At 33.4% G+C, this 27,058-nt stretch overlaps 1 non-coding gene and 1 pseudogene across 1 annotated transcript; both read left to right on the forward strand.

Moving 5' to 3' along the window:
* Positions 1 to 27,058, forward strand: part of LOC101674837 — a 144,477-nt pseudogene that overhangs the window by 65,975 nt on the left and 51,444 nt on the right.
* On the forward strand, positions 2,523 to 2,629 carry LOC123391965. Its single transcript, XR_006606641.1, has one exon. It is a non-coding gene; the product is annotated as a U6 spliceosomal RNA (small nuclear RNA).

Consider the following 27,058-nt stretch of genomic DNA (forward strand, 5'->3'; position numbering starts at 1 on the left):
GTAAAAAGTTAAAGATGCAGGAAAAAGCCTCAGAGAGAAGATGGAACAGAGGTTTGAGCACAGATGGTAGGATTAACCTCCAAGCAAGGCAGGGATTTTTTTCCTCAGAGGCACAGCAGGAAGATCTGAGGTTGGTTTTTGATAGAGATAAGATTGAAACTGTTAGGTCAGTATGTCCAGAGGTTTCATATGAGAGAGGCTTGATTTTCTCTGAACACAATGCCTCACGTTGATAAATATATTTTGAAAAATTATTCTTTATAAAATAAATAAGAAAAAAGTCATTTTAACTTATTAAAAACAGTCTAAAATAGTGGTAAATGTGAATGTACCTGAATTTTCAAAATCTTCTTTTTCCTCCAATTATCCACATTTTACCAACAAGCAATGGAACAAAATTATTTATTATCATCTTTTATATGTGTATATAGTTAGATGAAAGTTAGATGAAAGCATACGAGTAGTAGCAACTCCAGCAACCTCCCCAAAGGTGTGTTATATTTTGTATTTTACTACTTTTAAAATTCTGTAGTTATTCTGAATTCAATAAGAGCATCTAATTAAGTTTGCATAATGAAAAATGTTGATATTGCAAAGGTAATAAAATATATGGAAAGTATTAATGTCAATGATCACTTTGCCTACATTTTCGGTAATTACAAATCAGTTTAATCACTGAATAAACACAAATAGTCTACACTTCAGTCTTAAAATTCTATTTCACAAGACAGATTAGTAAGTGGTATAAATGATCTAGAAATAAGGCTTTAATCCACTATTCTTTAAAAAGTATTTCAGGTGCTGTATTTGCAAAAAAGAAGGTTGAAATAATTTTTTAAACTGCTCATATTAAGGATATTTTGTTTTTGAAAATAAGATACTAAGAATGTGTTCTTAAAAGTTTGTTCAAAATCTTAATTTTCTTTTTTTTTTTATTTTTATGGTCTTAGTCTTTGAATACTAAACATAATTTTAGGTTAATTTGGACAGCTATTTTTTTTTTAATTAAAAACATCCTAAGACACATTCTTAAGATATAAAGCAGGGAAGTGTGAGTTGAATATATGTTTGTTACAAATCTTCTACTGATGCCTACCTGACTAAAAGTAGTTTGGAAATTTGAAATTTTTTTTTTCTTTTTCCTTTGTCACAGGCATTGAGGCATATCATTGTATCCCATACTTGATCTGTACTATTTTCTGAATATAAGATAAAGAGGCATGAAATATCTAACATCACATACTTTTATTTTATAGCAAATGCATATTATTTACATAAGCCCTTATCACTCATCCCAAAGAGAATCATAATTCATATATATCCTGAGTATATTATATTTCAAAGCTATTTTTTTTACTTTATTAATTCTTTTTAAGATTTTATTCATTTGACAGAGGGAGAGAGAACATAGAGGACTGTGCACACAAACAGGGGGCATGGGAGAGGGAGAAGCAGGTTTCCCGCTGAGCAAGGAGTCCAATAGGGGACTGAACCCCAGGACCCTGGAATCATAGCTAGCTGAAGACAGAAGTTTAAATGACTGAGCCACCCAGGCACCCCATGCCTTTAGTAATCTTTATTAATCCATTTAAAGTTACCTTTGTGTATGGTATAAGTGAATGGTTGAGTTTCTTTCTTTCTTTCTTTTTCTTTCTTTCTTTCTTTCCTTCCTTCTTTTTTTTTTTTTTTTTTTTTTTGAGATTTTATTTGTTTATTTATCAGGGAAAGAGAGAGAGCACAAGCAGACAGAGTATAAGGCAAAGGCAGAGGGAGAAGCAGGTTTCCCACTGAGCAAGAAGCCTGATGCAGAACTCGATCCCAGTACCCTGGGATAATGACCTGGGCCAAAGGCAGCCACTTAACCATCTGAGCCACCCAGGTGTCCTGGTCAAGTTTCATTCTATCCAATTTTCCCAGCACCATTTATTGAAGAGAGTGTCTTTTTTTTATTGGGTATTTTTCCTGCTTTGTTACAGATTATTTGACCATAGAGTTGAGGGTTTCTATCTGGGCTCTCTATTCTATTCCATTCGTGTATATATCTCTTTTTGTGTCAGTGTGTAATATAGCTTTGAATATAGCTTTAAATCAGGAAATGTGATGCCCCAGCTTTGTTTTTCTTTTTCAACACTTTCTTGGAGATTTGAGGTCATTTCTGGTTCTATACAAATTTTAGAATTGTTTGTTCCAGCACTTTGAAAAATGCCAATGGCATTTTGATCAGGATGACATTGAAAGGATAGATTGCTCTAGGCAGCATAGACATTTTAACAATGTTTATTCTTGCAATCCATGAGCATGGAATTTTTTTTTTTTATCTTTTTGTGTCTTCTTCAATTTCTTTCATGAATGTTCTGTACTTCTTTGAGTATAGATCCTTTACCTCTTTGGATAGGTTTATTCCAAGGTATCTTATGGGTTTTGGTGCTATTGTAAATGGAATCAATTTTCTAATTTCCCTTTCTACAGTTTCATTGTTAGTGTATAAGTGTATAGTATATAGTGTATAAGAAAAGTGTATAGTCCTCGCTTCAGCGGCACATATACTAAAATTGGAACGATACAGAGAAGATTAGCATGGTCCCTGCGCAAGGATGACACGCAAATTCGTGAAGCGTTCCATAGTTTCAAAAGAGGGGCCACCTGTACCCCAATGTTTATAGCAGCAATGGCCACGGTTGCCAAACTATGGAAAGAACCAAGATGCCCTTCAATGAATGATTGGATAAGGAAGAGGTGGTCCATATACACTATGGAGTATTATGCTTCCATCAGAAAGGACGAATACCCAACTTTTGTAGCAACATGGACGGGACTGGAAGAGATTATGCTGAGTGAAATAAGTCAAGCAGAGAGAGCCAATTATCATATGGTTTCACTTATTTGTGGAGCATAACAAATAGCATGGAGGACATGGGGAATTAGAGAGGAGAAGGGAGTTGGGGAAAATTGGAAGGGGCGGTGAACCATGAGAGACTATGGACTCTGAAAAACAATCTGAGGGGTTTGAAGTGGCGGGGTGGTGGGAGGTTGGGGTACCAGGTGGTGGGTATTATAGAGGGCATGGATTGCATGGAGCACTGGATGTGGTGAAAAAATAATGAGTACTGTTATGCTGAAAATAAATAAATTTAATTTTTAAAAAAGAAAGAAAAGTGTATAGTATATAAGAAAGCAACTGATTTCTGTGCATTGATTTTGTATCCTGCCACTTTACTGAATTGCTGTATGAGTTCTAGTAATTTGGGGATGGAGTCTTTTGGTTTTTCCAGATAAAATATCATACCATCTGTGAAGAGAGAGAGTTTCATTTCTTTGCCAATTTGAATACATTTTATTCCTTTTTGTTATCTGATTGTTGTTGCTAGAATTTCTAGCACTATGTTGAACAATAGCAGTGAGATTGGACATCCTTATTGTGGTGTCCTTGTTGTGTTCCTGATCTTAAGGGAAAGGCTCTCAGCTCTTCCCCATTGAGAATGATATTCAAATGAACATCAATGGGGAAAAGCTTTTCCCCACTGAGAATGATATGTGGGCTTTTGATAGATGGATTTTATGAAATTGAAGAATGTTCCCTCTATCCCTATAGTCTGAAGAGTTTTAATCAGGAAAGGATGTTATATTTTGTCAAATGCTGTTTCTGCATCAATTGAGCCTTCCATGTGGTGCTTCTCTCTTATTAATTTGTTCTATCTCATTGATTGATTTGTGAATATTGAACCTCTCTTGTATCCCAGGAATAAATCCCACCTGGTTGTGGTGGATAATCCTTTTAATGTACTGTTGGAACCTATTAGTTAGTATCTTGTTGAGAATCTTGGCATCCATATTCATCTGGGATATTGGTCTGTAATTCTCCTTTTTAATCAGGGATTTGCCTGGTTTTGGGATCAAGGTAATGCTGGCCTAATATAAAGAGCCCAGAAGTTTTCCTTCTGTTTCTTTCTTTCTTTTCTTTTCTTTTTTTTTTAATAGCTTCAGGAGAATAGGTATTATTTCTTCTTTGAATGTTTAGTAGAATTCCCCAGCGCATCCATCAGGTCCTGGACTCTTGCTTTTGGGGAGGTTTTTGATCACTGCTTCAATGTTGTTACTAGTTATTAGTCTATTCAGGTTGTCAATTTCTTCTAGTTTCAGTCTTGGAAGTTTATAGGTTTCCAGGAATTCTTCCATTTCTTCTAGTTTGCTTAACTTTTTGGCATATAGCTGTTGATAATAATTTCTGATGACTGTTTCTATTTCCTTAGTGTTAGTCATGATCTCTCCCCTTCCAGTCATAACTTAGACAGGAATGCATCAAAATCCTAGAGGAGAACATAGGCAGTAATTTCTTCCACAATGGCCACAGCAACTTCTTTCAAGATATGTCTCCAAAAGAAAGGGAAACAAAAGTGAAAATGAACTTATGGTACTCCATCAAGATAAAAAACTTCTGCATAGTAAAGGGAGCAGTCAACAAAACAAAGAGGCAGTCCACAGAATGGGAGAAGGTATTTGCAAATGACACTACAAACAAAAAACTGATATCCAAGATCTATAATGAACTTCTCAAACTCAATACCCAAAAAAAACAAATAATCAAGTTCAACAAAATGGGCAGAAGGAATGAACAGACATAAACGTCCAAGACATACAAATGGCTAAAAGACGCAAGAAAAAACGTTCATCATCATTAGCCATCAGGAAAATTCAAATCAAAACCACATTGAGATACCACCTTATACCAATTAGAATGGCAAAAATTGACAAGGCAACAAACAACAAATGTTGGAGAGGCTGTGGAGAAAGGACAACCCACTTACATTGTTGGTGGGAATGTTGTGGTTTGTACAGCCACTTTGGAAAAAAGTGTGGAAGTTCCTCAAAAAATTAAAAATAGAGCTATCCTATGACCCAGCAATTGCACTACTGGGTATTTACCCCCAAAGATACAGATACAGTGAAAAGAAGAGCCATATGCACCCCGGTGTTCATAACAGCAATCTCTGCAATAGCCACACTGTGGAAAGAGTCAAGATGCCCTTCTACAGACGAATGGATGAAGAGGATGTGGTCTATATATACAATAATATATTACTCAGCCATCATAAAGGATGGATAACCAGCTTTTGCATCAACATGGATAGGACTGGAGATTATGTTGAGTGAAATAAGTCAAGTAGAGAAAGTCAATTATATGGTTTCCCTTACTTATGGAACATAAGGAATAACATGGAGGGCATTAGGAGAAGGAAGGGAAAAATGAAGGGGGAGGATATCAGAGGGGGAGATGAACCATGAGAGACTGCGGACTCTGAGAAACAAAATGAGGTTTTTAGAGGGGAGGGGAAAGGGGGGATGGATTAGTCTGGTGATCAGTATTAAGGAGGACACGTATTGCATGGAGCACTGGTCGTTATATGTAAACAATTAATCTTGGGACACTACATCAAAAGCTAATAATGTATTCTATGGTGACTAACATAACATAATTCTAAAAAAAGTAATCTTTATTAATCATATATAGTTCACAGATATTCTTTTTTTTTAAAGATTTTATTTATTTATTTGACAGACAGAGATCACAAGTAGGCAGAGAGGCAGGCAGAGAGAGGGAAGCAGAGAAAGGGAGGGGGAAGTAGGCTCCCCTCTGAGCAGGGAGCCCAATGTGGGGTCCAATCCAAGGACCCTGGGATCATGACCTGAACCAAGGGCAGAGGCTTTAACCAACTGAGCCACCCAGGCGCCCCACAGATATTCTTTAAAAAAAGGAAAAGCAAAATAAAGAAAACAACTTTCTAGAGAAGCACAATCCTCATGAATTTTGCATCATAGTCATATTAAAAACTTTGCATCATAGTCTTATTTTAAAAAGAAAATAAAAGTGATATAATTTGTTTGCACTATGATGCTTTCTAAATAAACTCTTTTTTAGAAAACTCTGGTCTTTACTTAAATGTTACAGTAAAACAGATATAAAATAGATACTAAGTTGTAGCTTATATTTATAAAAAAAGCTGCAAGTCCAGATCGTTTGAGATCATAAATGCATTATTTAATCACTTTAGTATGAAATTGATTTCCCAGTTTTCTGTATTGCTTATACTGCTTAGTGAGAACAAGCCCTTTCATTTGGCCAGTGGCCTTCCTCCTAACTTCCTTCTTAGTCAGATAATCAGAAACAGGACTATTTCTTAGTGAAAAAACAAGTAAAAGTCTCAGTTAAAGAATACGTTTTACATTTGTAAGAGTTTCAGGAAAATATCAAACATGGCCTTTGATTTCAAGGAGATGAAATCTATCAGGAGAAACAACATATTTATACCTAAAATAATAAAGAAATGATTTTTGTAATGGATGTGTCTTAGTAGTTTTCTCTAAGAGACTGTACGATAGTTGTACTTGACTCTAAAGACCTCAGGAACATTCCACACAGTACAATAAAGTCCAGAAGAAAACCACAATTATTCTTTTTCCTAATCAAATTTTTTTCATAGTCTTTGTACAGAGGTTAATGGATTAATACAAATATTGCTGAAGTTCCAGAATCCCTTGTGTCCTTTGTCCTATGTCAGCCCAAATATTCTGTTTTCCTACTACACGTGACAAATACGCACCACTTCTAGCAGAGAAAGGCTGCAGCTACTCAAAACTCTCAGTACAGATTTCTAAATGATGAATGCCCTCTTAACTTTTAAGCTAAGAACATAAAAATTGGATTCCCCAGTCATTGTTTTCATTCTAACCAGGTGTTGAATAGAATGGGTGTCGCTTTACAGGGATCTTAAATTAGGTTTGTGTTGCACACCATGATGAGGATTGTAGGTATATTCTGATGACAAGACACACTTTTCCCTTGGGGTGCTTGGGTGGCTCAGTGGGTTAAAGCCTCTGCCTTCTGCTCAGGTCATGATCCCAGGACCCTTAGATCAAGATCCACATCAGGCTCTCTGCTCAGCAGGGAGCCTGCTTCCTTCCCCCTCTCTCTCTGCCTGCCTCTCCGCCTACTTGTGATCTTTGCCTGTCAAATAAATAAATAAAATCTTAAAAAAAAAAGAAAAAAAGACACACTGTTCCCATGACCCCAACTTTCCAGAGTCTGATTTGTTTATGGTCTGCTAGGGCTGCCATAACAAAATGTCAAAGAATGGTTGACTTAAACAAAAGACGTTTATTTTCTCATACTTCTGGAGGCTGGAAGTCCAACATCAAAATGTCCAGAGCTTTGGTTTCTACTGTATGCTTGCTCCTTGTCTTAAATATGCCCACCTTCTGTCTGACTACTCACACCCACCTCTCCTGTCTCTTTCTCTTCTTATAAGGACACCAGTCATATTGAATTACGACTCCACCTTTATGACCTCATTTAACCTTAACTACCTCTTTAAAAGTCTTGTCTCTGAATTTGGCCACATTGGAGGTTAGGGCTTCCATATATGACTTTTGGGGAGATATAATACAGCCAATAAATAAATAAATAAATAAAATGTACAAAATAAATAAACAAATGACAGCAAAAGGTCCATTTATTTGTCTAAAATACTTAACAATGTCATTCATAGTTCTCAATGTTAGTCAAATTACACACACGTCTCTTTGAAGTACTAGTAATATATTTAGTATATATATGTATACACACATACACACACATATATATGTAAACATACTGGGTTGTGTAAAATAACGTATAATACATATAATAACATACATAATGTGATAATATGGAAAATAACTGTTCTTAAAGTTCATGAAAATGGGTTAAAGTTGTAAGGAACTCTACAGCTTCCAGACCTGCTTTTTCAGACTGAATCATAAAAGCAGTAACTAAGTGTAAGTGATTTGTGATTCCTTCTGATCCTCTACTGTAAGTGTATATGGGTGCCCTTAATGTCACATCTAAGGACTGAGAGAACTGCTTTCTACTTGTTTGTCTGGACACACTGAAATATAGAGAACAAAGGTAGTTATCTGAGAAAATCACATGATACCAAAGCCATTTTCAGTTCTACAATTTTTAAGAACAGGAAATGGCATTCTAAATCAACCTACATAGAAAACAAAACAAAGAGCTAAATGTTTTTGATGCCACCAAAATCTCAAAAAGGATTAAATACTAAGCTAAAGATAAGTCATGAATCACACAGATGTTTTCTTTTACTATTGGACAAAAGAAAATATTCATGACGAAGATGGATGATAGAGAGATAGAGGAGATAAATAGATAGATGTGGTAGATTGATAGTAAACAAAATCATTTTATTGAGTCTTTCTGTATTGTTTCCTAGTCATGATGTGCTTCGACTCTGGTAAATAAATACATGATATACCAAAATATTCTATCATCTTTTTATGCAACATACAATTAGTAAAATATTTTTGAGGACAATTTTATTTTATTTATTTATTTTTTTAAAGATTTTATTTATTTATTTGACAGAGAGGGAGATCACAAGTACACAGAGAGACAGGCAGAGAGAGAGAGGGAAGCAGGCTCCCTGCTGAGCAGAGAGCCTGATGTGGGGCTTGATCCCAGGATCCTGAGATCATGACCTGAGCCGAAGGCAGAGGCTTAGCCCACTGAGCTTCACAGGTACCCTTATTTTATTTATTTTTTAAAGATTTATTTACTTGTGAAAGAAAGAGAGAGACTCCTAGAAGGGATAGGAACAGAGGGAGAGGGAGGACCAGAGAAGGGAGCCCAACACAAAACCAATCCCAGGACCCTGAGATCATGATCTGAGCCCTAACCAAATCAGTTGCTTAACCAACGGAACCACCCAAAACACAATTTGTGTAAATATATTTCTTATAGAAAGACTTTTGAGAAAATGTGGATATAATATGATATGATATGATATCATGGATTTCAGATAACATCTTAGCACATCATATACCACAGCATAGCTCTTATAGACTCTTGGGTAAACATGGTATTTCTGTCATCACTATGAAGTCATAAGGTATTATGCATTCATTCTGACATTGGTCACTGTGAAATCTACTCATTATATGATTATTTTCAATATTTCTAGTTTTTAAAATATGAAATAACATAGCCCTTGGAATAGCTTTTGGAAAGTATAATTTGAACCCCATGGCCTTTTGTCTGGAAAGCTAATTCCTAATGTCTAACCTAAAGTTTTCATACTTTTAGTTATGTCAACTACTTCTTGTTCTCCTCTCTTTGCTGCTTACTACTGAGAGAACCGGACATTTTTAAGGAATCCATCCTTAGAAGCTTGAAGTTAGATTCAGGTGATGTTTCTTAATAAGTACTATTTTAAACATTACTAGAAAATTAGGTTGGGTATATAGGATATATTGTTTAGTATATAAGAGATACACTAAAATCTATTTAGGATTTCCCACAAACTGGCAGAACCTCAACCAGAATAGAAATTGCTATTGCTATAACCCAAAGCACATTTCCTGTATTAATAACTTGGTAGACTCAAGAAGTCAAGTTCATTGAACTTTTCCAGCCTGATCCTGGTTTCCAAGGAGGAGGCTATATTCACTGTGCTTGTCACAGTAAACTATAACTTTCACATCATTTATGTGGTAGAGTATGAGATTTTGCCAAAGTCAAATGTCATCCTGTAAGGAACTATTTTATTTTTAATATCTTAAATATTTTTGATAAATGAACATTAGCTAAGTAATATAATAGATATCCACATGGATATGAGTTAATGTTAAATGAAAACTATCCTCCTCACAAAACATGTCATTAAGTAACACAAATTATCCAAATTCATGACCAGAAAGTGAAATACTCTAACCCCTCCTTCTCTCCCCACTCCTTCATCCCCTGATGACCTTAGCCTATCACATAAATACCTTGGCTGATTATATCTTTGCAACAGTCGATCTTAGCGAAGAGTGAAATCCTCTATTACATTAAAACTATTTTCAATTTTGGGGGCGCCTGGGTGGCTCAGTGGGTTAAGCCGCTGCCTTCAGCTCAGGTCATGATCTCAGGGTCCTGGGATCGAGTCCCGCATCGGGCTCTCTGCTCAGCAGGGAGCCTGCTTCCTCCTTCTCTCTGCCTGCCTCTCTGCCTACTTGTGATCTCTCTCTGTCAAATAAATAAATAAAATCTTTAAAAAAAAAACAAACTATTTTCAATTTTGAAGAAAAGGATGCGTGTATCTAAAGAGAACTTAGTGACATACAGAATGTTTCATGAAAAACAACTTGTGGAGAATGAAAAAAATGACTGCTGGTTTGTGATTCCTTTAAAGTTTACTCTCATTTGTAGAGCCTGAAGGAGACTGTGTAAAGAAGATAAAATAAAAGCTCGGATGCCACACAAGATTAACTTGGCAATAGAGATAAGAACATTTAATCAATGGAAAACTAGCTTCATGGAACAGATCAGATCACAGTGACTGCAGGGCAGCATACCAAGCCCATGAATGATTGCTATTTACCTTTTCAAAACAATGACAATAATATTTTGCATTTTGATAGCTACTTTGATCAGAAGTTTCCAAACTCTTAGCATATTTTAACATATTAAACCTTCTTAGATAGATATGACTTCAATCAGAACTTTATAAAAAATAGGCTGTTTGGATTCTATTGGAGAGAATGAAAGATGAGTGGAGATTAGAGATACTTTTGGAAACATCCCACAGCTCATCCCTTGTGGAGTACAGACTTACATTTTATGTAAAAGCCAATGGAGTTTCAAGATAATCAGAATCCTTGGCTAAGTATTAATGATATTTCCATATGGACAGAAATATTGAAGTTTTATTATAAACAAAATATTGGATATTAATCACTGAAAATAAATGTGTCACAAGTCTTCAGGAAGCAAGAAAATAGTAAAATAAGAGGAGTTCCTGTGTGGCTCAGTCAGTTAAGCATCTGCCTTCGGCTCAGGCCATGATCCCAGAGTCCTGGGATCAAGCCCCATATCGGGCTCCTTGCTCAGTCGGAAGCCTGCTTCTCCCTCTGCCTCTGCCTGACACTCTCTCTGCTGTTCTCTCTCTTTCTCTGTCAAATAAATAAATAAAGTCTTAAAAATAAATCAATAAATAGTAAAATAGAAGAAAAATAAAAGAAATAGTAGCAAATGACTATTACAAATAAGGTATTAAATTATGATAGTATGACGATTTAGACACCTGTATGTAGAGTAATTATATACTATATTATTGTTTATGATGATAGCACAGGTATGTTGGGGAAAATTCATTAGTACTACCTTCTTTAAATGAAAACATCTTTCACACAGACAAGTTCTAATTTCATATGCATAATTAAAAATAAATATCTTCCCTCACTATAAACATATAACATATACCAACACCTTAAGAATTTATAAGAAAAAAAATTACCCTTAATGAGGCCCAAAACTAGGTAAAATTAAGGGAAAGAATGGGATGGTTAAAAGATGTTTTATAGTTCTGCTTTTCCACTAAGTGCCTGGATAGATAGATAGATGATAGATAGATAGATGATAGATAGATAGATGATAGATAGACATATAGATAGATAGATTATAGATAATTTTTCTTCTTTCTTACAGCTTCAATTAGAGACAATTTTTATAAATACTGTTTTCTGTCTCAGGTATAATATTAGCGCATAATATTACATTTAATTTTTCTTAGCTGAACTCTGTGGTAATGAATCATTTTTCTGTTCTGATTTTGTGTACAATATTTTTGTGCAAGTGTGTATCCAAAAATAACACTATTTACCTGGGGTTATTGGAACAGGTGCTTTGAATTTAGTAACTAGTCCAAACTGATATTTAGTACATTCTTTTATTATTATCAACTCTCTTATGATAAATATAATGAATATTCAGGTTCTAGAATGAGGAAAAGATTAATAAATAATTTATTATGCAGTTGATCTCTCAAATCTCATCAATGATCAAATTAAAAAACCTAACTTAGCTATTCTGTAACTTTTTGACAATTATGGTACCAATCACTATAAAGGAAATTTATTATTGGTTGAAAAAAAAAAGTTATGCAGATGTTGAAAAAAAAGGTGTAAAGTGGATCAAGATTGAAGAAACTGACCCTAACATTATTTGAAGGGTCTCAAAAACTGTGAATATGTTTAATGTTTAATAATTATCCAAAGCTTAAGAATTCATGTACTGACTCTTTATATCAGTTTTCCATATTATAAGCCAAAGTCAACGACCTCAAGGAGGAAAAGATATTATGCATTTTGTAGTAGGATATTAACTAAGAATTCCAGATAAATCTCTGAGAGAGCATCAAGCAAAGAGCTATACAGAAGAGTTTCAAGGATGCCCTTAGATATATTGCAGATAATATTAATACTTAACTGACATCTATATTCCCTTCTCTTATTAATTGTTAATATTTATGAACCAGTACATAAAAAACAAGAATGGAAAAGACCCATGTTTATACAGACTATGAGAACAACTCTGAGAACATATGCTTATTCCATTTTTGGTGTTGGAAATCAATGTTTGCTCTAAGTCATTTCCCCCTAATTGTTGTTTTATATCAAATCTATAAGTAAGAGTGACTGATATTTTCCGATATAAGAAAAAAAAGAAATTAAGGCCCATGAGTAAATTCTGATTTTAAACATTTTTATTAATAGCATGTTATCTCTGTACAGGAAAAAACAAGTATTTCATTGTATTTGTATGGTAAGCTTAAAACATTTAAATTTAGATGTAAGTTTTTCTTTTCAAGATTTTATTTATTTGAGACAGAGAGAGAGAGATCTGAGGGGTGGAGCAGAGGGAGAGGCAGACTCTCTACTAAAGTGGGTCTCCATCTCAGGACCTTGAGATCATGAAGGTCAAAGGTCTGAGTCAAAGGCAGATGCTTAGCTTAACTGAATGAGACACCCAGGCATCCCTAGATGGAAGTCTTTAAAACATAAAATAAACTTGTTAAATTACTACATGTATGGGTTTAAGTAATGATGAAGCAAATTGTAAGTTTTGTCAACATTTTTAATAATATAAGATTCTTGTTTATTTTATTGATTAATATATGCATGTATACAATCCAAATTTATTTTGAACCTTAATTTTACTCCTTTCTCTCATCCTTTTTCTATCTTTTGCAATATATTGTGTCATAAATACACACACACACATACACACACACACACGATTTTATGATTGGACAAGATATGCCTACATATTTGATAGTATTCTTTGGGAAGATTGACAAAAAAATAATTTTGCTATATTGTGCAATTTGCCTAGAAAACCCTTACATGAGGATTTTTTTTTTTTAAAGAGCAAAGCATTTTGGGTTTAAAAAAGCAATGTGAAAATGCCATTGAATCTCAGATTTGGACAATTTTATAAAAACAAAATGGAATAGATTGGATCTCTTAATCCCAAAATATCTATTTTTTTCATATACTTAGTAATTTCTTGTATTTTCAGTTTTTGCTAAATAAAAGTAATTTTACATAGCTTTACTGTTCTTTGAGCATGGATAATCTAGACATGAGAAGTAACATTTATCAAGAGTTCTCTTGATAATATAAAATGCAACTATTCTACTTTTATTGGACATTCTTCCTTTTTTTTCCCCCAAGACCCAAAAAATGCCAAAGGATGTCACCTGAAGCATAGATCTATAAAAGTTAAGTGCTGATAACACTATAAATCCATACTTAAAAAAATCTTCATTACTAAAATTAGTTTTCACTGAGTTCTTAATCTCACTATAATGAATGTCATTTAATTATTTTTCAAAACAATATTTAGAGTCAGTTCTCAAAAAAATGGCATGAAACCAAAAGAGAATTTTATATTTTGCATAAAATTTAAAAGATTCAATATTCCCAATATGTGAACAGAAAAAGTCATAGTAGAAGAGCTAAAAAACAAAAAAACAGAAAGACAAGAAAAATGAAACACTGTTACTGAAAATTTTAATATGATGATAATGTTCTTTCAGAGATGTAAGGAGACTGTTTGAAAAATTTTGTATATTTTTAGATAATAGTGTATTAAATAGCTATCAGTATTACAAACCACAAAGAAAAATTCATGGTTATAATTATATTACCATATACTTTATAATTACATATCTCTAACTGATGCTTTTAATCACCTGCTGTGGTTGAACTACACCCGAGAAAAGGTTATACTCTGACTTTCAGTACTAATTGTAAGGTGTATTGAATTGCAGAACTGAGTGCAACGTTGATAGAATAAATAACAATTTTGTGAAAGTAATTTCAAAGTTCTAAAGCTATAATTCTTAATTTTTGCAGTATTATCCCAATAACATCAAAGTCTTAAAATTGAAAGGGGATGATTTAGGACTTCCCTGTATAAAAATATACACATTTATATACACATGTATAAAAATATGCATGTTGTCTAACTTTCTATTTTAAATGTTTCTTTAGAAGAATGTGATCACAATGTCTGTCCAATTTATTTGATCTCCTAAATAGTAATTGCTTGAAAATGGTAGATTGTTACAGTAGTTTTAATCCAAGTAATACATCCTCCAAATTAAGTCTAGAGAGAATTTTCTAAAACTCACATCTGGGAATGTCATAAAAATTATCAAAAAGCTTCCCATAGTTATAAGGAAAAAAATTCTTGGATTAGTTGGCATCAATCCAAACAATACCAACTCTAATTATAGGTTTCAGCTATTCACCATATATACCCACCACCCCACATATATCAGTTCAGAACTCTCTATATGTCTCCAAAAACCTGTTTAAACCAATCTATTCTATTGGTTAATTCTTACTTATTTGTTTTTTCTTTAAGTTCAAGACTTATTTTCTCTGAGCAGTGATTTAGAACCCTTGTCTCTGCCTTAACATCTTGTATTGTTACCTCTATTATGTGGCACAGCATCATATTAAACTGTATTTTAATTTATGACATATAGGTGAGCTCTTTGAGCTCTAAATGACCTCTATGGGTGAGACAAGGCCTATCTTTGACTACTTATAAGAGCATGTCAGAATTTCCTTGTATACTTTAAAACATGTTTAAGATAGTGAAACAGAATTATTGAAGACAAATCGAAGTCTTTCTTTGATTTAGCATTTTTTCCACATTCTTAGAAGTAATAATCTTCTCTCCTTTGTTAAAGGTAATAATCTTCCAATGTGACAAGATTTAAAATGAAGCAATACATTGGATAAATAATCATGATATAAGCATATAAAGTTTTGGTAAATTTGTTCAACATATAAATCACAGTTTTTGTCATACATCAAATCTAGCTATTAAAAACAATACCCTTTCAGGGTGCCTGGGTGGCTCAGTGGGTTAAGCCTCTGCCTTCGGCCTAGGCCATGATCTCAGGCCCTGGGATCTGGTCCTACATTGGGCTCTCTGCTCAGCAGGGAGCCTGCTTCCCTCTCTCTCTCTCTCTCTCTGCCTACTTGTGATCGCTCTGTCCAATAAATAAATAAAACTTTAAAAAACAAAACAAAACAAAAAATACACTTTCATTTTCATTGGCATTAATTTTAAACCACTATGTATTAACTAAGTAAACATTATCTAGGAAGCCCTGCGGAGACAGCCAAGCTGGAGTCCCAGTTGAGAGGTCTGGTAGAAACGTCCTCCCCTCAAGCAACAATTCCAACTGACCATCCTCATAAGAGCTGCATTTATAGGACAAATGATGGGTGTCTGAAGTTAAACATTCATTTGCCTACATGCAGTTTGGAGCAAGATGCATTTCTATGTTAGACTGGGATAGGTGTCCTTGGCTCTCCTCCCAGATTCCACCATCCTGGAGGTCTAACCTGGAGCCAGAGGGGATGTAGGCAAGATTTATAGCTCTTGGTGTCCAGCCCATAAAGGCCAGTTCTGACCCGGAGGCCCCTAATGTCAACTAATCATTCTCCCAAGGTCACTTATGCAGCACAATCTCACAAGAACAGTCTTCAGCCTGCCTGCCTACGTGCAGGTTGGAGTGGTCGGTTTTGCAGAACAGATCACAGAAGCCTCCACCCATACAATACATCTATACAATATAATACAACTGAAATAATCAGTTGATCTAACTAAAAGATATTTTGGGGGGGACAATTTGTTATGAAGCAGAATGTATTTATGACAATTTTTAACTAAACAAATATAATCAATTCAGGTATTTTTAATAATTCACTCAACATGTTAGATCCCATGAAATAAGGCCTTAACTCATAGAATAATAATACATGAAAACTCAAAAATAATTTTTTAGTAAAAATGTTAAATATAAAAACATAATAAGATGGGCACTGAATCAATTAATAAGATTAAAAAAAAAAAAAAAAGGTATCCAATCACTTGATCAAAGCTCCTTTCCAAAGCAGGGCATATATGAAATTCCCATATACAATCATTACCAATTTCCCAGAAGGCAGATTTATTGACTAGGCAATTCAGAACCTAATTCTTGTACACAGAGGGGGACTGGTTAGGAAGAGTTGCAAGTGTTGGAAATATTTAGAAAAAGTACTATTTTCTAATTGTCTTGGATTTTGTCTAAGAAAGAGAATTCTGGAAAAAGTGAGAAACACTGATTTTTTAATGTTTTTATATGTTATACAAAGAAGGAATTTTAATAGGGTAAGATTTAAATTGAGCTTATAAATAAAAAAATACTCTGCCCTAAATGCCAAATCTAGACTCAAACCAAGAAATTTAAATTGTTTGCAAGAGATCAGTTACTTATATTTCATAGGTTTAGAAAAATTCTATTACATCTTGCTGTTCAAAAAAAATATCAAGGTTGGAGTGTCTGGGTGGCTCATTTGGTTAAGTGTCTTCCTCTGGCTCAGGTCATGATTTCAGGGTTCTGGGATTGAGCCTTACATCAGGGTCCTTGTTCAGTGGGAAGTCTGCTTCTCTTTCTGCCTCTCCACCCTGCTCATGCTCTCTTGCTCTCTCTCTCAAATCAATCAATCAATTTCTCTTAAAAAAAAAAAAAAAGACTCACATGTTCTACCAAGTAAACCAGCCAGGCATCCTTATTCAGAAACACTGGGCACCTGGATTACTCACTCTCTCAAGCATCTGCTTTCAACTTAGGTCGTGATCCCAGGATCCTGGGATAGAGCCCTGCATCAGGCTCCCTGCTCAGTTTGATGCAAGAGCTCCTTGTGCTTTCTCTGCCAAATAAATAAATAAAATCTTAAGAAAATGAAAAAATAAGTTAAAAAAAATATCAAGGCAGTTTACTTCCTGAAGGAAGAGGTGTTATTGTGAACATCCAAAACCGTTGGAAACTTGAAATAGTTTTATTGTCACCAAACAGTTTAAATGACTTAGTTGTTCTTCCTCACCCTTTGCTAGAAAGTCTAAGAAACTTTGTTCTGGGAATGATTATGTCAAACCATGGGAAGAAGAGAGAAATATAGACCATTCACTGGAGGGAAACAAAAGCAACAGTAAATATACATGCTTGCTATGGATAAGCTCTCAGTAAAACCATAGACTCCAAGTTTAAAATAATTTAAATATAGCCAAATAAATATGTCATTTAAAAGTTATGATTAACTTCTTTCAGTCATAATTTGGTTACATATCTAGCAAGCATCGATAAAATAGATAATCTCCAAACATAAAATTGGAATAAGATTAAAAAAAAAAAAAAACCCTAGCTACTCTTCTTTTGGGGCACTTTTAAAAGCATTATTGTGTCTTGGATTTCTCCCTTTTAAATATAACTATCCAACTGTTATCTAATTAAGGATCTGGTTTTCCATACCTGTGGAGAAAATTGTCATGGCATTTTAATGACGTAATAGAACTTGAGGAAATGGAGGCTAGTGTGAATGTGAGTAATGATTATTTCAATCTAGTGCCAAAGCTGTCAATTTCCAATTAAGGGATGTGTTTGTTCCTCAACAATGTAGTACCACAGATTGGGAGTTATGACATTGTTAATTCATCATTGCCACCTGATAGAAATAAATCAAATGGCTCCCAGTAATCTCTTCCCTAATAGAGAATTACTGAAGTTAGGCACTGTTGGATATCAAGTTTAAAACCAAAGAAATTATTTTCAGTAATGGAAATATGTGAGAAAAAGAAAGAAAGAATAGTAATCTTTGGTAACATGCCCATGTTATGGTAAAATTGAATGTTAATGAATGTCAGAGCATGTAGTTGTAAGCATTGAATGTTTTACCAGAGAGGAAATTATGATATTGCTTATGTAAATAGAATAGAAAGAAAATGAATTATTATTATTATTATTATTATTGTAGTGTCCAGTGACAAGAAATCTTTAGCAATAAAATATAAAGTAAATATAAAATTCTTCTCCCAATTAAGCATCAGCCTATGTATTATTTCCTATATAGACATGGGATAGAAAGTTGGAAGGAGTGTTAGTGAAAATATGAAAAGGTTGGATCAATAACAAAAAGGAGAAATTTTAATTTATACTTATAACTAAAGAAGCATTATATCTGCTCTATTTAGTAGTAATAAGTACTACTTGTGAATATCACATAATAATAAAGAAGTTTTAAGATATGGAACCAACAAAATATATGGAGAAGAATGGATATATTTATCACACCAAAATTATATTTCAGAATATAGTAAAATAATAATAGCTCTTATTTATTAACTGTTACCTATGAGTTGAAGATTGGGATAGGTTAATTTTCACATATTTTATTTAACCCCATGCATATAAATAATGCATATAAATAATCCCACATATTTTATTTAATTCCCATGCAATTTGATTTTATTATTATTTTTCCATTTTACAGATGATAAAAATTATATTAAGAAAAATTAAGTGAAATACCAAAGGAAGCAAACTTAGGAAGGACTAGGGGCATCTGGGTGGGCAATCAGTAAGGGTCTTCCTTCAGCTCAGGTCATGATCCCAGGGTCCTGGGATCAAGTCCCACATGGGGCTCCTTGCTCCATGGGAAGCTTGTTTCTCCTCCCACTCCCTCTGCTTGTATTCCCTCCCTCACTGTGTCTCTGTCAAATAAATAAATAAAATCTTAAAAAAAAAAAAAAAAACCACCACAACTTGGGAAGGACTAGGTTCTCAAAAGAACCCTTGTCCTCTGATACAAAAGCCCATGCTCATTTGTGTCAAGACTTTCTAACATTCCTTAAGGTGTTGATACTTTTTATTAATGCATGATGATTCACCTGCAAAGGTCATATTATATGACTGATAATGTTATCTGCTATCTGTTGTCAGTATAACAAACTCATCTTGAATCTTAATGGCTTAAGGTTTTGCAAGTCAGGTCGAGCTTAGTGGAGATGGTTCACAGCTCCTGCTCTACTTAGCCTGAGCTGGTAGAGCTTGATCTGGGCTGCAGCAAACACTTCCAAGATGGACAACTCCCTTTGTTAGCACGTTGGTATTGGCTAGGGTAGCTTTGATGGGGCGTCGACCACATATCTGTGCAATGTCTCTCCATGTGATAGCTTGATCTTCCTTATAACATCACAGTCAAGTTCCAAGAAAGAACACTTCCAGAAGACAAACCCGAATAGGAAGCCCAGGGAGCCTCTCCTTTCATCATATTTGTTCGTGCTACATTCACCAAGCACAGTCACAGAAACAACCCTATTTTCAAAGTGTGAGGTGACTACCCAAGAGCATTAACACTGCGAGGTTTGGATCACTATCAGCACCAAAATAACGGTTTATCTGAATATGATTCAAGCAACTCTGGTATGAGCGTGGAAGACAAAAACCTTTATTTCCTTTATTTGTGGAGTGGAATTAAAGAAGAATGGAGCAAATTCCTCCCTTTCATTGTAGTACAAAATAGGCATTTAATAATTAGATTTAGCATCACTGATATTCAAAAGGAACATTTTAAAAATGTATAATCATAAGTTTTAAAAATCAAAGGTTTCTATGTAGCAACAGACTGAGGGCCTTTATTGATAGTCTTACAGGAAAACAAGAAAAAAATGAAAGATAAAAATATTTTTAACTTACTTAAGTGTAATTAATGAAATGGCAAAAGAATAGAAAAAGATGCTTATATATCAAAACTAGTAAAATTAAGCATTCTAAATCTGACTTTTTTTGTTAAAGATATTTACAAATGATGTGAACTTGAGTTCCACTTTTCTTGGCCTTGAGGAACACAGGGGCAGTGGGCAAAACCTTATATATGTTAAGAGGGAAAATCCAATTGGAGGTAATCCATAAAAAGCGAGAAGACAATTTTTTTTTTTTTTTGACAGAGAAAGACACAACAAGAGAAGGGAATACAAGCATGCAGAGTGGGACAGGGAGAAGCAGGCTTCCCGCTGAGCAGGGAGCCTGATGTGGGGCTTGATCCCAGGACTCTGGGATCATGACCTGAGCTGAAGGCAGCCCCTCAATGACTAGTCACCCAGGCAGCCCTAGTAGCCAACATTTCTAACCCTTCAGTATATGAATGTATCACATTACCAGAAAATTGCAAGAAAATGCTCTGATTGGCAATTGGGGTAGTAAGTGATAATAAAATAATATCTCCTTGATAATTCATAATCATGTGTTTTAAATGTAATATTTATAAGACAAATTTACATCTAAATTTGAATTCACTCCCTGGAAAATCAGAAAGAGTCTTAATACCTGCATTGTAAAAGCACAATTATGCATGTAACAACTCTTGAGTATCTGAGTGAGTGAAAAAAATCTCCATAGAAATGGAATAACTAACATCAAATTAGAGAAAATACATCAGAGACCAAACAAACAAAAAAAAAAGAAGTAAGTTAACAATTGCTCTTCATGGGAATTGTGGGGCTGGTTTGTATCCAGTTAGCGTTCTCCTCTACTCCTCCATTCTTCAGCATTGTTTACACAAGGGGTTAGTCTAAGTACAGTACAGTCTAGGAATGAGGCATGCCTGCCAATTCTGGGGTTCACTTAGCTGACCCATTTGGGGAGCCATGCTCTCCACAACCATCTTGTGGACTTCCATCTGTTATTTATTTGCTTTCTTTGTTATTTAGACACCAGGTGCAGAGGAGGAATTCTATTAATTAAAGGACCCCTCAGAGACTACAGTAACATTATTAACATCAAAACAATATTAAAATAGTTTTAAATTGAATTTATTATACTAAATTGAATTTATTATTATTTATTACGTATAGATTTATCTATGCTTAAGATAGATTATCCATCGGTTTGTCAGCTTACATATTACAATATAATAAACAGTTTTAAACCTGTGCAATTTATTTATAGGCATATTGAGATTATTGATGAAGTATTTAAATAGCAAATGTCATATTTTTTATTATCAGCTTAAGAAAAACTTCCGTTTAAATAATTCATATGATAACTTCAAATACTGAAAATAAACTAATGAATTTACCTTTGAAATTTAAATCTTCTAAAAACATTCACAAAACTGCTTGGTAAAAATAAGATCATTGACTATCTTGTTAGAGTATAAACACTCAGAAATAAGTGATAATAGGTACACGTTTTTCTACTCTTTGTGAAGTTTTTATTTTGTTGCTCTTAGCTTGGTTGATTGAGTTGTTGATTTATTCTTTCATTAAGCATGTGTATCTTTGAGGTCAGAAAGAATGATTGAAAAACTAAAAGAAGACTAGGCATGTTTTCTGTCAACTACATGTCACAGTTAAGATCTGAATCAGGAGGTCCTTTGAAAATCAGTGTAGCCTGTTCTGGGCAGGAGATTTGCATCAGAGACATTTTGAAACACTTCCTGGTACCTTCACTTTCCTTGTGATTCAGGTCAAGTACTTCAACCTTTTTTTTTCCTGTTCCTTCATATGTGAAATGGGATAATGTTGCTAAGGAATACATATGTGGAACTAAAATTGAGTAAGACATTTCATATTTAGCTATCACAATTTTTTTTTTATGTTCTTGTATGTGTCCCTTGTCTTAATGAGTGTAACACTTTCATTTTGTCTGAGGGAAGATTAGGAGCCCAGAAATGCAAAAAGAAAAAAAGATGTAGATGAAATTGGGTTATATTCCGAGACTTATGGCCTTCTTAGTCTGGAAAAGATTTTCGGTATCTGTATCTCTTAACTGTAGAGCATAGATAATTCAGAATAGGGCAAACAGGAAATGCATTCAATCTAAGTTGGATGTGAAGGGGCATTCTGATGGAAAATAGAAATACATGTGAGTCAAAAAGGCCAGGTATCAGATGTCCATGCTCCCTCCTCTTTAATAGTGGAAATTCCACTCAATGATACTAAAGCAATTAATTAAGTAAATCACATATTACTTTGTATATTTTTATCCGGTAAATGTGAACATTATTTCTTTCTGGTGGAAAGGAGAACTCCCCAAGTTTATTGCCCTAGTAGGTATTAGTCAGTTTTGCATTCAACAAAGCAATCTTATCGTTCTCTTATTAAGTTCTTGCTTAGTATGTAGCTCCCCAAATGCTTTCTTTGATGTTAGAATGTCAAATGAAAATTTCCATCTAATATATTCCAAAGGACAGAGCAGGAGGAACACATATTCTGAAAACAAATCTTCACTCTATAAAAATACATTAAGCTTTATTTGAGACAAATTAATTTATTTTGTGAAAAGAACAAAGGAGAGAATCGACTAAATCAAAAAGATTAAATGTTAATTCACTTGATACTTAAAAGGAAATTCTCTGCACCACATTTCTCCAGTGGTCTTATTAACACCACTTCAGGCCAAATACAATATACATGCATCATCAAAGAATTTACAAGCATATTCAGTTCTCTGATTTATCAACCACATTTACCACGGAATACTCATTTTTTCATTACACATATGAATTAGTTGTAAGTTAATGTTTATTTTATTCGTCTTTTATTCCAATTAGTGTCCTGATAATTGTTACTTTGATTGCCTATGACACATCTGCTCTGGAAAGTGATAAATAGCTCAAGGTTTTTATAGAGATGGTGATGTTATTTTCCACACCTTGTGATTTCAATCATTACAATTATTAAATTTGTCAAACTTATACACCCTTGTAAAGAGACAGCCAGTTTTATAAGGGTTGTTAAGAAAAAAAAAAAACGCAGTCAATGGCCTTCATTTCCCTTCTTCATTTTTTCTTCCCCAGGTAACTATTTTCAAATCTGTTAGCTGAGTTTTTGTGATTTACTTCCATATCTCCAGAGATTGTGCTTGATTGATCCTTTAGGCATTTTCTATTGACTTCCCACCACAGAAGTTGAAGACTAAGCTTTCTTTCTTTCCCCAAATCCCAACACATAGACATATATTTCCCCTCTATCATCCTCCAAAAATAAATACATCATTATATTGGTGAGGTCAGTATGGAGTGGTTACATTATCATAAAGAAAATGAATTCTATTCCCAAATGAGTCATACAGTAGACATGCTTACTTACATACTTGTATCTATCTTACTGGATATAGGCTCACTTTTCTGAAATACTGTGTTATTATGTGTATCCATGAGAGAGAAGATTGACTCCTAAGAAGGGATAAATCTGACTATGAAAACACATAGGGCTTTGGTTTAAGGTTATAGTTTATCCAATAACATTGGATGATTACAAGAATGGAGAAAAATGGGTTTTAAACTTGTCCAAGTAAGAGATAATGATTTCGTTGAGTAATGTAATAGTAGAGGAATGGTAGAAAAGGAAGTATCCTAGATAATTTAGGAGTTAGAACTGGCAATTTTAATAATTGTTGGAAGGTGAAGAAGAATTCCAAGAAAAATCATGATATTACCACAAGACTAGGAAAGAAAAATATTCACTGTAGACCACAAGTACATTGACAAAATAATCTTACATATAAATGAAACCATTAAACTTGGGGAAATATTTGCTAGGAAAATGTAACTACTTTTAATGAATACATTAAAATACTTTGAGCATATGTACACATTTTAATAAAATACAACATAGAGAAACCCTTCAGAAAGTATTATGTTAATATACCTGTTGAACAATATAATTTAAATACTTAGTACATTAGTTTAGTATAATAATGAAGCATTTTGCTCTTGTAAAAAGGATGAATTATAAGTGGGTGCTGTATAAATATTTGTTTCCAACAAAAGTAGATTGAAAGAATAATTTCTTTTGCTATAGTATGTTTCTAACAATCGGGGAAGGTATAATAATAAATTAGAACACAAAATTCATTATAGGACTTAAGTATAATACAGTAGTTAAGTAAGTGGTTATTATTGTACATATTAATTATGATTATCATAGATACTGAATAATAAATTATTTCCTATGTAGTACTTACTGAACTCACTTGAAATTCTAAATATGTCTCAATGAATAAATTAAAATGTTCAAATTACTCTCAAAATAACAGAGAAATGAAGTTTGAAAGCTGTATTTTTTGTTTAACAGAAGAAATCGGTCAGTTTATGATTACTTAAATAAAAAGATTTGAGGAAGTTTGATTCAATGAGACATTTTGAAAGCCAGTTTCTAGGTGGATGTGTGTGTGTGTGTGTGTGTGTGTGTGTGTGTTGTTTAAACTTATATGCATTATTTATTGAGTTTCACTATGATAAAGAAGAGAAGAAAGACTTATTGAAATAATCTGTATTAGAACATCTACTCTTATTCTCCATTCCAGCTATGGCCATCTCCTTATCTAGAGAACTCCATAATTTTTCACACACCTCATTATTTAGACAAAAATTCAAGTCGTTTGAAAGGAATAATTAGAAATTATTATCATGCACAATGGTAGATATTGCGAACTTTTCTTTCTGGATACTATATACTTATCTCTAGGGAATTAGATATTTTCAAACTAATATCAAATACTACTACTACATGAATCAAACACAAACACAATTCATTGGATAAAATTATTTATGTTTACTGTTTATTTCTCTGTCTCATATTTAACATAGTGAATGAAAGTACAAGTCAGAATTTAAAATGACAAAACAGGGTATATTGATTTGTATGATTATACATTTATATTATATAGAATTATTGGTAGTAGTATTCTATTTCCATTGATACCTTGACATTTCAGGTTTTCAGATAATTGTGCAGAGTAGGGTAAATTCTCAAAATAAGATGTTATTCTTCTAAATGTAAAAGTTTCATTATCCTCCCAAGAAATATTTTCTCTGTAGTTATATATCCCTTTTATAATCATATGTTGAACTTACAACAATTAAGCATTTAAATTTAAATGACTTCTGATATGACTTCAGAAAAAATATAGTAGGATTATGTTTCTGTATAATATGTTGGTATAATATACATTATAACCAAAATTACATTGAACCTATTCTTAGTCGGCCATTACACCAGATAACACACACACACACATGCACACACACACATGCACACACACACAAGTATTTAATATTTGCATATGCACAGAACAAGAAAATATATAGTCCTATCTTTAAATTACCAACAAGGCCACAATGTATTTTAAAGAAGTTAAATTTTTACTTGCATCAAGAAATATTTTTCAGAAAAATAGGACAATAATGAAAATTTGTTAACTACCCTTTTCTGAAACACACCCCCTATACAAAAACAAGTGTTCAACTACATGAGGATGGGGAATAGCAATGACTTCATATGTAAATGAACACTATAATTTATACAGAATAATTTGAACAAAATTTAAAGACATGAAAATTTAACTATTATGTCACATTTAATGTTTCCCATGATATAGAATTCAAAGAAAAAATTTGAAAGTCTCAGTTATTTGCAACTCTGTTGGAAGGATTTGTACTTATTGTCTGGTCTTGCAAAATGTCAATGTAAATGAGAAGAAGAGACTAGAAAAAATTTATTCATGTTAATATTTGAGGATTGCAAACTTGGGGAGAGCTGTCTGTGCTTAAGGATGAGTAAACCAAGGACATGAATCAACCTACAAAGAGGAAACATGTTAACTTTACATAGTTGATCAGAAAAGCAGTGTACTAGAGATAGCAGAAGCATAAACTTTGAAAGGAAATATTCAGTGGAGAAAACGATCTTTATACTTTCAAAGAAGGTGAAGTAAATAATGGAAGTATAGTGAAAGGAAAAAAGTTTTATGTTGTGTTCTAGATTTAGAAAAGTTACAAGAAGTACTTTTAATTTAATTCAGTATTGTAAAATGCTACAGCAGAAAAACTGATTTGTCTCAAATACCAAAAAATTATAGTTTTTTTAATTGAACTACAATTGGCATATAATGGCATTAATTATACTAATTTCAAGTGTGTATTTATTTTTTATGGTGTGTAATAAAAAAGTTGAGTTGTGAGTAATAAATAGAAAAAATAATTCAACAAGTAAAATTTAAATTCAGCTAAACCTGAAATGATTGACAATACATGAAATCTGTGAAACATTACCCATCATGATTTTGACTTCCTATAATTACCTTAAATACATTCAGAAATGATAGCATCTATACAAGATAGGGTAATGTTTCATATCAGTAAAGATGGGTTATGTCACAAAATTATTTGACATGATCCAGAACCCATTATCATTGAATACCACAAGTGTAAGAAAACCTCCTTTACTCACAGTAGAGAAAACAACAAAATCACATATAAATTTCTTTATACTATTACCTCTCCTTAGCTATTTTTTAAAAAATATAATTTTTGTTTAGATGCCTAAAACATATCCTATAGTGTTCTAATCAGCACAGGGACAAATTCAAAACACAGTAATAGGCCAGGTCAATTAATTTTAAGCTCAAGGTGAATCCTTTTGTGATTTTCTTCCTTTCTTTTGTTTCTTTCTTTCTCTCTACTGAAAATTCTACCATATGAAACTGTTCCAAAAAATAGAAATGGAAGGAAAACTTCCAAACTCATTTTATGAGGCCAGCATCACCTTGATCCCAAAACCAGACAAGGATCCCACCAAAAAAGAGAGCTATAGACCGATATCCTTGATGAACACAGATGCGAAAATACTCAACAAAATACTAGCCAATAGGATTCAACAGTACATTAAAAAGATTATTCACCACGACCAAGTGGGATTTATTCCAGGGCTGCAAGGTTGGTTCAACATCCGCAAATCAGTCAATGTGATACAACACATCAATAAAAGAAAGAACAAGAACCATATGATACTCTCAATAGATGCTGAAAAAGCATTTGACAAAGTACAACATCC

This window comes from Mustela putorius, unplaced genomic scaffold (genome assembly GCF_011764305.1).
Source record: "Mustela putorius furo isolate JIRA1106 unplaced genomic scaffold, ASM1176430v1.1 tig00000407_pilon_pilon_pilon, whole genome shotgun sequence".
NCBI classification, from domain to species: Eukaryota; Metazoa; Chordata; class Mammalia; order Carnivora; family Mustelidae; genus Mustela; species Mustela putorius.